Source organism: Neopsephotus bourkii, unplaced genomic scaffold (genome assembly GCF_033783945.1).
Source record: "Neopsephotus bourkii isolate Nb327-2 ecotype Australia unplaced genomic scaffold, CSIRO-AGI_Nbou_v1 NB_1630, whole genome shotgun sequence".
Lineage (NCBI taxonomy): Eukaryota > Metazoa > Chordata > Aves > Psittaciformes > Psittacidae > Neopsephotus > Neopsephotus bourkii.
Window position 1 is genome coordinate 9,102,456 of NW_026902105.1, and position 12,127 is coordinate 9,114,582.

Sequence of the window (12,127 nt, forward strand, 5' to 3'; positions counted from 1 at the left end):
CTGTCCTTACTATAAAGCTATAGAGCAATGTTCTGGAATAGAGTTGAAAATGAGTGGCTGAAAGGATTGAAATACATACACACCTGTGATAAAATCCTTTCTGCTTGTGCTTTCTCATGAAATCTTGCTTTAAAAATACATTCAGATTTGCTTAAGTAGGAAGAAAGATATGTGATTTCAAAACTGTCTGAGTAACAATGGATAGTGATGCACTTGTCTTTATAGCGATGTAGAGGTTTTAGAAGTATTTACAGTCCTGGCAAGGGGGAAAGAGGGTCATGAAGACAGTCCATTACCGAAATACATTGTTGAAGTGGGAAGACTTTCAAACAATAAGGAGAAAATACAAGGAAATACAACAGCAATAATCAAAACTTAGGTGCACATGAACTGACCATAAAATAGAGGCAAGGAAAGAGGATTTGGGAAAATACATTTTAAGCTTGGGTTAAAGAAGTAATTGGGATGCAGTGAGATAAAAAAAGCCATTGCAGTTTTGGGGAACAGAAGCAAATATTCCATAGTAGTGAATGCAAGTGCTCTGAGACCAGTAATTCTGCATGATATACTGCATTAGTTTTGGGGTCAGCACATTAGTAACACAGTGAAAGACAAGAATGCGCTACCATATGGATCATCATTGAATAACTTGTGAAAGCAAAGATAAGGCTTAAATGTAGAAAATTTGGGGTAAATGCAAGGAAGAGGTCATTGAAGTAATTTGGAGTGGCCATAGTGCGGAACAATGAAAGAAGGTAAGCAAGGACTTACTTCACCAAATAACAATGAAGAGGAGTGGGTACAGGAACCTGTCAATGCCAAGACAGGAAATCAAACTAGGGACTTAGAAGATGCCTTTGAGTTACTTGGAAATCTTAAACAGCACAAAAAGACTAGACAAATGCAATGGGAAAAGGCAAAAAAAAACCCCAACTCCTATCTTGCATTGGCAGAACAAGAGGTGGACTGAACTGAGCCAGCTGGTTTTACAGCTTTGGACTTCATAGTTGTAAAGCATCTTTTATTGGATGAGTATCTGTCAGATGATGAGCTCCTGAAAGCACCTGGGCTAGATGCTACCTGCAAGTATTAAACAGGCTTTCATGGCTTCTTTGTGGTGATTTGCTGCTGAAATTCCTCTTCATGTTAACATGCCTTCGTGGAATTTGTTCAAGGAATTGGAGCAAAAAAGGAAATACAGCAGCACCTTATTTCTCCCTCCCTGTCATCCCACCCCACATCCCCAGCCTCCTAATCCTTCATTTTGGCTCCTTTCCCAGTGAAGAGCTGCTCTGTGACCTTGCTTCAAAGCTGAAGTAGTAGCTGATGCCTGTTGACTATGTAGAACTTCGGAAGCCTTGTATTAATGGGAAACACAGTGCTATTTATCCACCCTTCCCCAACAGACACTACACCCAACCGTAATGTTAGCATGCCCTGCAGCATCAACGTGCACTGAGGGAGCATGTTTGTTCCAGCACAGGCATGGAGAGGTGATCTAAGTGTGTAAAACCTGTGACGGTGTTTTGCCTCAGACCTAAAGTAACATTAGAAATTGTTATGTAAACCACACGCTACTTTTACAGCATTTACATATGTTACATGTATTTTTGTTCAATGTGGGAGTTTTTAATTACTTTCTAGGAAACGAGAACTTCTTTTAAAGGTCTTGAGTAGTCTGAGCAACCACATCTAAAATGCCCTTCAGCAATCACAGAAGACAGAAGTAAAGGATGGAAATAGAACGTAGGCGTTGCATTTTCTCACAGAGAAGAAAATGGGGTTTTACATGTGTTTAATTACTATTGCCACAGTCCCGATTTCTCATCATACTCATTTGGTAGCTTAGATTTTATAAAGCTACGAGCTCCATTCTAGCAATTTGAAAGCAATAAGCAGATTCAGGGTAGTTAAGCTAAATACAATTAGATCTTTTTATTTTACAGCTCCATGAAGTTGCAGAGACCACTGCAATTTAAATTAGCTTTACAGAGTCAGAACGGACTTGGAATTAATTCATGCTGTACAGCTTTCAGATCTGAGCTTTTGGGCTTGACTCAAACAATTCGGCTAGTTTTCCTGCTGGACAAAAATGCATCAGAGAAACAGTAAATTCTTCAGTTGTGCAAACTCATGGCACAGAAAGGAGTGACAAAAACTGGTGGAAATCTCAGCCTGCTGACACCCTGAACTACAGTTATCGAGCAGATTAGGGGATGTACTACTGCCATTTGCTTCACTTAGCATGGTATCTACCACAAGATGTTTGTTACAAGGACAGAGCCCAGATGGGTAGCAGAAGACAGCAACATTCACCCTCACACATGTGCGCTGACTGTGTTCAGGTTTGAGGCACAAGTATTTATTCCTGAAGTTGATTGTGTCCATGTGTCATACATATGAATTTTCAGAAGCCCCTTGTATTGGTTTTAGTACCTTTTAAAGGCCTTTCACTAGCTCACAGCAAAGTCAGGTCTCTGCAGATCAACACTATACTGGTATGTTAACAAAGATCTCTACTTGCATGGGTGAAGATGTGCAAAACTGATGGGTATCTCTGCCTCTGAAGAGCGGAGTAAACAGGAGGGACTAATGACAGAAACAGAGCAAAGAATTGTTTCCCCCAGGACTGAAGGGTTTGTTTTCCCTGTGTTTCATATTTTTATTTTGTCAGCTTTTTACGTGAATATGTGGAAAACTCCACTCGGTGCATGCGGGTTTCCATTTCCAGCTCCAAGACCATTTGCATTTGAAGTTTGGGTTCAGGCTGTCGAAAGGCAGGAATTATCTGCAGTGTGCAAATGTGAACGTGGAGCACAACTGCCCAGGAGACTGGTGATACATCATCTCCAGGGGTTTTGTCGAGGTCTCATATTTTAACAGTGTCAGCCGCCCCAGCCTGTTCCAAGCACGATTTACACCCCTTCTGTCTCCTAAGAGGAGAGGAAATAGAGGCAACAGAGATGATCCCAGCAGAGTGACTAATCGTTACCCTTCAGGAGTGTTCAAGGATAGCACCTCTACTAATCATTACACAGTTGTTTTTAAAACAAGGGAGAAAAAAGCAAAAAGCAAAGCATTTAATCCCGTTTCCCAAATGCTCTGCAGTGCACGTCATTATCTATTCAGCTTCTCGTAGTCATTACTAGAGAGGAATTAGGTCTAGTAATGGTCAGTACTATGCTGTCAGTGACACACACATCAGTTTTAAATAGAGTCTGTTTTCTGCCTGTATCAGCTATTAACTTTACTGTCATTGTCACAGAGCCATCAATCTCAGTCTGTCCCAAACCCATTTTCAGTGTGGAGTCAGCCCATCTTCCTTATTTCCTACACATGCAGATTTTAAATCATCTTGTAAACCTTGCACCACAGCAAGGGTTTAAGGCTGCAAGACTCAGCGGGCTGTTCCCCTCCACAGCATACACTCAGTATTTACTACCAGATGACAAATTACAGCTACTCTCCAGACTGGGTCATGCCAGAAACAGGAAAACAAGAAGAGGAGCCCTAAAGCCAATATGGAATGGGTGAAAGCCTGGTTCCACTGAAGCCAGTGGCAAATGCAATAGAACTCAATTTTCAAGTAATTGCTATAAAAATTGCTTCAGAGATAGTGAAAAAGTGGCCTTTGTGGATCTTGTACATTTTAGAGGTGATCTCCGCCTTCATCAAAGCCCCTGAAAACATCATAAATGCCCCAGTTAGCTGCCTTCTAGTTTAATGTGGGAGAGTTTGTTACCAGGACATTTTAAGCCTTTAATTGAAAGAGTCTTCTGTTCTGGATTTTCCCTCTCTTCTGGTCTAACAGTGTCTAAGAACATTAACTTCCAAGGCCCATAAATTTCCTCAGAATCTCTAGAAGGGCACAGCTTAGGGAGCATCTGTGTGATTTATAAAGGCTAGCTGTGATAGGAAGAGTTCCTTGAATAGAGAGCATGTTCTGATCTTCATTTTATTCTATAAACATGAATCCTTCAAGCAAGAGTCATTTTTAATAGGGACAGGGAAGTTTCTGGCTCTTGGGTCCGTGACAGAAAGTTGCTTCATTAACCTACATCTCACTGGAAAAAAATATAAAGAGATCAATTTGTTAAATACAGTAACTGTGATGCTGTGTTTCACTGGTACATAACACAGTGAGTAATGAAACCTGTGTGATTCTGGCCAGGTACCTGTGCAATTACTTTGTTGTTAAAGTGGTGAAAGTGGTGGGCACTCGGAACCTGAACACTGCAGGAGCTGTATTGCCACTTTCAGTGCCGTGTCCAACTAGGTGACACTAATATTTGTTGCAAATCTTGTGCTCAGATCCCACCTCAACCTGGAGATGTCTATATTACTGCAATGAAGCCTAGGTTTTGCTTACAGGAATTCTCAGGCTTGCTAAGCCTTAACATAACAGAGCTACTGTGACCCTCAGATAACATCTGCATGTTGGCAAAACTCCTGTGCTGACCCTTCCATCACCTCTCACTCGGGAGCTGGAGCGAGTAGGCAGTTTGTAAATGAGGCACAAGGAGATGCAACACCCATCCCATAGGCGATTTAAGCGCTTCCTTGAAAGACCCAAATTCAGGTCTTACACCTTTAGTAGCACATCAGGCTCAGCTCGAGGCGAAGAGGGATGCAGCAGCATGAATCAGGCCTGAAAAGCGCTGACTTTATGCCTGGAAGGTGCACTCTCATATGCAAGTCTTTTTTTGCATACATAGAAGGCTCATTGCAGAGAGAGAAGGCAAATGTGTACTTCAGAAAGCTGGGAGATGCCATGGAGTACATGCGTGATTTACAGTTGTTGGAAGGTACCGCTCCTGAGTGTAAATCAAACAGTTGCATCCAGAAAAGGGAAGAGCAAAAAATACTGCTGTCCTGGGTTTGCATGGCAAGGTGTTAGTAGCAGGGGGGCTACAGGGGTGGCTTCTGTTAGAAGCTGCCAGAAGCTTCCCCTAGGTCTGATAGAGTCAATGCCAACTGGCTCCAAGACAGACCCACTGGTGGCCAAGGCTGAGACCATCAGCTGGAGCAGGTTTACTGACAATAGCTGTGACCCCGCAGGGGACCCATGCTGGAGCAGTCTGTTCCTGAAGGATACACCCCGTGGAAGGGACCCACGCTATTTCCTGTGGGAAATAGCTGTTTCCCACACTGGAGGAGGGAAAGAGCATAAGGTGTCCTCCAATCAGGAGGAAGGAATGGCAGAGACGTGTGATGAACTGACCACAACCCCTATTTCACAACCCTCTGCACCATTGTGAGGGAGGATGTATAGAAAATCAGGAGTGAAGCTGAGCCTGGGAAGAAGCAGGGGGGTGGAGAAGGTGTTTTAAGATTTGGCTTTATTTCTCATTACCCTGATCTGATTTGATTGGTATTAAATTAAACTGATTCCCCCAATCAAGTCAAGCTTTGCCCATGACAGAAACTGGTGAATGATCCCTCCTTGTCCTTACCTCGACCTATGAGCCTTTTGTGATACTTTCTCTCCCCTCTCCAGCCGAGCAAGGCAGTGATAGAGTGGCTTTGGCAAGCATCTGGCATCCAGCCAGGGTAAAACCACCCCAGTTACACAAAGAGAACCAAGCAAGTATTCCCTTTAGCTACAGCATCAGAGGATAAAGACAGAGGTGGCATAGTGTAGGAAGCCCACTGCAGCAAGGTGCACTGGCTATTTTCACCATCAGGCTGTGCCAGCTGCAGTGAACTGCTTCCCTGGTCAAGGAATGGCACAGAGGTGTTGGTCTTTAAACCAGTGTTACAGCTCAAGCATCAGCAGGGCCTTTCCTGCAGTCTCTGGAACATCCTTTAGCATTGCATCTGATCCTCTAAGGCTGCTTCTGCAATGACAGTGAATTTGCAGCTGTGGGATTGAGCATGAGACATGGTCTTAATGCCTTCTTACCAAATCTTTGCAAAATTGCCTGACAGTACTCCATTAGAGAAAATATACAACACATCCTTTTCCTTATGCTCTCTTCACACACTTTTAAATGGTGCATGAGAGTCCTATAACTGTTCTTCTCACAACAGACACACCTCTATAGCACCAGCTGCACACATAAAATCACAAAAGTAAGCCTCACATTTCCTATGGCTGGAAAAAGCATTCTTTTCTGATGGCAATCATCATTCTTGGCTAACCCACTGGATCTGTAAAGTATCTTGCCTGATGGGGTTCCAATAGCCAGGTGAGATCCTCCACAACTCCTTGGGAGGATGAGACTGCAGTGCCTCTTGCCTTCTAGGACTTCTCTACATAAGAAGATAACAGCTAAGACCAAATATGAGAAGACACTTCATGGCAGGAGAACAACAATGTCCTGAGCTTAACCTCTGCCAGTTAAAGATAGAGGAGTTCTCAGGAAACCCTGGTTTTCACTCTGACTCTTTTTGGACCTGGGAAGGGTCTCTGATTCAAAAACTGTAAGAGCACTCCATCTGTAAAATAAGGATAAGAAAACTTAGCTGCAGTCCTCTTAGTTTTATCAGTTATTGACGTCTAGAAGTAGGTTGGCATTGTGCAAGACGTGAAGAATGCTGCTGCCTTCACGGGCTTTTAACCAATCAATCACAAATAAAAGCCTGGAGCATGTAAGTGGCCAGAATGTGATATAGTTTTGGCAGTGTTTGGTCTTGTCTGAATGGCAATGTCATATTGGAGCAGGGAGATCTGTAAAAGCACAGATTGACAGAGGAAGGTGCGCTTTGAGAAAGGATGTATGAAAACAGAGGTGCATTCCTTCCTAAACTGCATAAAAGAAGCATTCATTTGTTGAGGATGATCTGGAGCATGGAGGGGTTGATAAAGACATCACTGAGGTGTGATGTACTGGCTTGAGTGGAAACAGGAGCAGGAAATATTGCAGTTGATGCTATAGGTCAGAGCAGTATTCTGGGGATCCTTGAAGGGAAGCACAAGCAGCTGAAATTTAATGCAGGAGGCCAAAAGAAAATGATGGAAGAATTCAGAGGTGCCTCTGATGAGGCAGATGATTTACGGAGGCGTTTGAAATAGGTTGCAAAGGAAAAAGATGAAAATGAAGAGGAGGCTCTGGTAGTCCTGAGGAGAAATGATCAGGGCACAACCACAATTTTTGTCGCAGGGCTGATGAGTGAGCCTTAGAGAAGTTGCACATTGTGAAATGAGGTAATTTGGCAATCGTCTGGCTCTTGTCTCAGACTGGGAGAAATGAGTCCCAGGAGATTTAATTAACATGTAGGACTCCTTGTAGGAAATTGCTAAGTGTTGCTGTGCCCAGAAGTTTCTCAAGGAAGAGAAAGCAACTTGAAAGATGGTCACGATTCCCTGATTTCAGACAGAAACTGCCAGAGTCGCAATCTGTGCTTGCTGTCCAGGTGATGAATATTCAGATCTGTTGTCTCCCCATGGATAGAAAGCTCTAGAAGGACCAGTTCCTTGTTTCTTGAGCCTCCAGAGGGTTTGCTTTGAATGATGTTTGAAATGTAGCTCAATAAACCTTTACAGAGAAGTAAAGTATAAATTCTGTCTTGATTTCATATTGACCTGTTATAGACAAGCAACTGCTCCAAAACTGTTTTCACATATTCATTTATCTCCCTTTAGAGAATGCAGTGTGCCAGTTTCTGAGAGAGAACAAAATTACCATCTATTATTTTTAGATGCAAGCAATTTGTGGTTAATGTTACTCTGCCGAAACAGGGAACCAAACTCCCCATTCCAAACCCAGTTTATTGGACAGCTGTAAAACTCAGTGCAAAGGAAAGAAGAGGTATTTTCACCTAACTCAAATAAGCCGACATGTACTGCCAGCCTACAAATAAGACTGAAGCTGGAGGAGCTCAGCGAGAGAAGATGAAGAATATTAATGTGCTGAAATGTCTATATATGGATGCAAAGAGCATGGAAAACAAGCAGCAGGTACCTGAAGAGGTACTAAACAATGAAGTTTATGAACTAGTGGGCACAGCTGAGGTGAGGTGGGCTGATTCCTGTCCATGCTTTGAATCTATACAGAGGGAGACAGTGTGCACAGAGGCAGGAGTGCGGTGGCAGGGTGCAGCTGTGTTTTCTCACTTGTGGTGCATGCAATGGGCTCAAATGATGTTCTGTTTTCCTCGAGAAACTTCAAATTGGTGGATCAGAAGAAACAATGAACATGGTGGATCCAGCTTTTTTGTTCTTGAGCTCCTGGAAATCTGCAAAGTCCTGAACAAACTGGTGTCTGTGATTAAAGACAGTTCAAGCACTTTCAGTTAAATTAACACTCACAAGCTACAAAACACTGGATGCTCTGTTTGAATGTTGGGTGTGTTCTTCTGAAGCTTCCTAATCGCAGTAATTAGTACCAGCCTTGGGACAGGCCACCCACTTCTCTTTCCCACTTTGATGTCAGCTACTGAAGGGAAGAATGTAAATAGAAGCTGGACTGTAAACACAAACACCTACTGAGGTCTTTGCCCCAGTATTGTAGTCACTGCTTTAGGTTAAACAGCTCAAACATATGGGAAAGAACTGTCCCATGAAATGTGGAACCATAAAAAAAGGACATTTTAGCCAGCCCCAGGCATAGGTAATTTGACCATTAATTGTTTGCACTTCTCTTTTGCACACAGAGTGTTGATCGCTGAAATCCTACATCCATGAGCTGAACTCCAGTGCTCAGTTTCCAGTTTTACAGTGGAGCTGAGAGCCACAGCTGACCTGAACTGGCCAAAGGGAAATTCCATACCATATAATGGATGCCATGCTCAGGCATAAAAAGTGGGGAAGAGGAAGATGGTGGAGTTTTGGCTTCCAAGGTGGTCATTGCTGTGCCTGTGGGAGGAGGTGAGTGATCTCCTTTGTCTCACTTGGGTTTCTCCCCTCTTTCCTTCACCTGTTAAACTATCTCAACTCATGAGTTTTCCCACTTTTGTTCTACTTGTTCTCTCCCAGTGGAGCTAGAAAGCTCATGGGAAAAGTATTCTTGTGAGCACATCAGTGTGAATAGAGCAACATGAGACATTGTGCTAGCCACAAGGTCAATGCCAGAGCTATTTCTGTAGCACATCAATGAAGAGTGACACCTTCACCCTGTTTTGGCACCTGCTCCCCATTCCTGGTGGGGAGAGATATCTCAAGAGTCCCTGTGAATTATGGAGTAAGATGTTATGTACCCAGGATGTCACCTTCTGCTAGGAAGGTTCCTTTCCAGTTAGCTTCCCACAGATGTATGTGCGGGACTAAATAACTAAGCATAATTCATTCAGAGACACTTTTCCACAGGCAGTATGGATAAGATTCCACCAAGTTTGGCTCTGTCCTCCCTCCATTAGTGAACACTATCCCAGAAAGCCTTGAAGCTTACCTTCTCCTCAAGCCATAGGCCACACCATACCAAAACACCGCTGTGGGAAAGAGTTTCACATCAGTTGAAGCACTCTGGGAGGAAAAACACCAAAACTGATTATGTATGAGGTTTTCCACAGGGATCCTTGTTGAGACAGAGACTGTATGCTAGATGTATAGATTGTCAATTGCCTCCAGGACAAGCCCTAAGCTGTTGGGCTGTAACCCACACTGTGCCACTGGCCAGGTTGTGTGTTCCCTGTTGCAAATGCCTGTAGGCAGGTAGGCACAGCCTAAGCCTTGTTGAAAACATGATGGGAAAACACAGGTGTCTACCACAGTATACCTGCAATGGAAGGCTGCATGCCTCCAACAAGGCAGTTGCTGGGGTACAAGGTCCTGGTCTGAATAAGGGAGTTGAAATGTCCTCTGGTGCCTACTCTGACCAGCAGCACGACTGCCTAGTCTCCTTTCCTCCTCGAGATTCTGGTTTCATGTCTGGTTGCTGTGGAGGAAAAGGGGATATGAGACCACCACATCTCACAGTGGCTGGACAGTGTGATAAAATACATGGAGGAAGACTTCTGGTTTGGCAGGGACAAGCAGAAAGAGCCTCACAGGCTGCTTACCCAAGAGTGAGCTTTACCAAAGGCATTTGTGGCCCAGCCTCCCGGCCTCAAGAGGCAGCAATGCTGCTTGCTGGTGGTGGGGCTCTTCATAGCCAGGATGTTACTGCAGTACCTGCCCAGTACTTGGCACCCTGTGATGCCACTGTAACACCCATGAGCAACCCAGAGCTGACAGGATGAAGCCATACATGCACCTGGTGCTTTAGACTCTTCAGATACACAGATTCTGCTTCTGTGGTGCTTGCTGCTGCCCACATGCAGCTGTGTCCTACTGTCTCCCCATCACCTCCAAAGCTGATGTCTCTGCTCCTCTCCCTGCATCTGCAGAGTTCCCTCCTAGACTTTTTTTAGTTTAGCTTAAGTGCTTTTCAGCAGTAGATGCTTCCTTGCCTGGATCAGTCGGAAGACAGGGAATGCTTGTTTGACTAAACTACCCCTTAATCCTTCAACAGGAAGCTTTTATCTAGCAGAACCAGGGAGTGAAGCACACAGGACAAAGGCTTGTTAGCAGAAAATATTGCACCTTCGTGTTTCCTTTGGCAGCTTGGCAGCAGACTGCAACACTTTACAGACATGCGTGTGTCAAAGCAAGCCATGCCGCAGGGCTGGATGCAGCCTGCTGGGAGCAGCAGAGGGAGGGCAAGCGGAGATGGGTCTGGGATGAGACACTGCATCCGGCAACTGCCCCACATGTATTATTAAATCTGCACTTTCAGATGTGAAAACAGTGTGGGCCTGTCAACACTAAATATGTCAGTCACAGGTAGAAATTGCCAGGCGTCCTGCAATCCTTATTTGCATGAAATCAGGAATAGTAGGAGGAAATCTGCCCGCAGCAGACTTTCAATTTACGTCAGTCTGCCAAACTCTTCAGTGAAAGCAAGCACTGTGTGAACACTTAGTCATCGCCTTCATTTAACATCCAGTGGGTGTAATGTTTAGCAGCCTAGCCCTCTGAAGAGACAGCCCTGGCATCTCATTTTAGCACATTATCCCATTATATTGTGCACTGTAGTATCCTGGTGTAAGGAAAGCAAGGAAAACACATACCTGTCTGTGCACAAGGGGCACACAGGCAAAGCTGGATTGTCTGGGGCAAGCAGAGTGCCTGTGATTAAAAAGCTGGAGGGTGGGAGATAGAGCAGGTAAGGCGAGGGGAGAGCTGGGCCTGCCTGATGGGACTGCAGGATGGACAGCAGCACCCCTCCAGCTGAGGAGCTTGTGTCCAAACCTGCTCCTGGAAGGAAGCAGAAAAGACTGTCAGAGACAGAAACAGGAGCAGCGTTGCTCTGCTGCACTCAGCACAGCTTGGGAAGGTGTTCTCAGTTCTTGCTTGTTTTGGTGCTCTGTGTCTTCTCTCCTCAGTGGTGCTCCAGCTACAGGGAGCATGATTCCTTGGGCTTTGCCAGGACTTCCCAGGAGCACTGGTTGGGTCACAGTATGCCTCACAAATGGTCTGAGTGGTGGAGACTGGAGGTTGGCCTGTGCCTGAGCTGGGGGGGTCTTGGGAATGGTCTCAGGGTAGACTTAGGCATCCTTTTAGACACCAAACTTGTTCCAAATCTGTCCCTACTGGAAATCAAAGACAGGTTTTCAAGGATACACAGGTGATGCCAAGTGTGAGTTTAGAAAGTACCAAAGGGCACAGCATTGTTGTTTGCTGAATCTTCATCATCTCTTTTCTGACAAATGTTATGAATATGTATTTATATCTGCAAGCACTAAGTATCTATTTTGATCTTCAGGTGCTTACTATCTGCCCAATCTAAAATCTCAGGCCCAGATAGACCCTCAAGGGCTCCATGCTTTCAGTGATTTTTATGTAGTTGGCAATTAAGAGCAGACTCATGCAGCTACAAGTGAGACACTCCAACACATAGCTTTTAGACCTTCCTGGTGCAGAACCCAAAATAAGAATGCGTAAATAGAGATTACAGCCATCCTGGTAAAATAAACATACCCAGAAGCGTGCTGTCACAAAGGCCAGCCAGCATTGAAGCTTGCAGAGGTAGGAAGCCACAGGCAAACTCCCTCCTCAGAGAGGCTCTGGACCATTCCCACTCCCAGACTGTGGATGGATGCTCTTTGGCAGACCAAGGTTTGGTACAAGCCAGAAAAGTTTCCAGGAGCCATTCGGATGGTTTAAAAGCACACATGACTGAGTTACAGCTTCCCCAGAGCCTGCCTG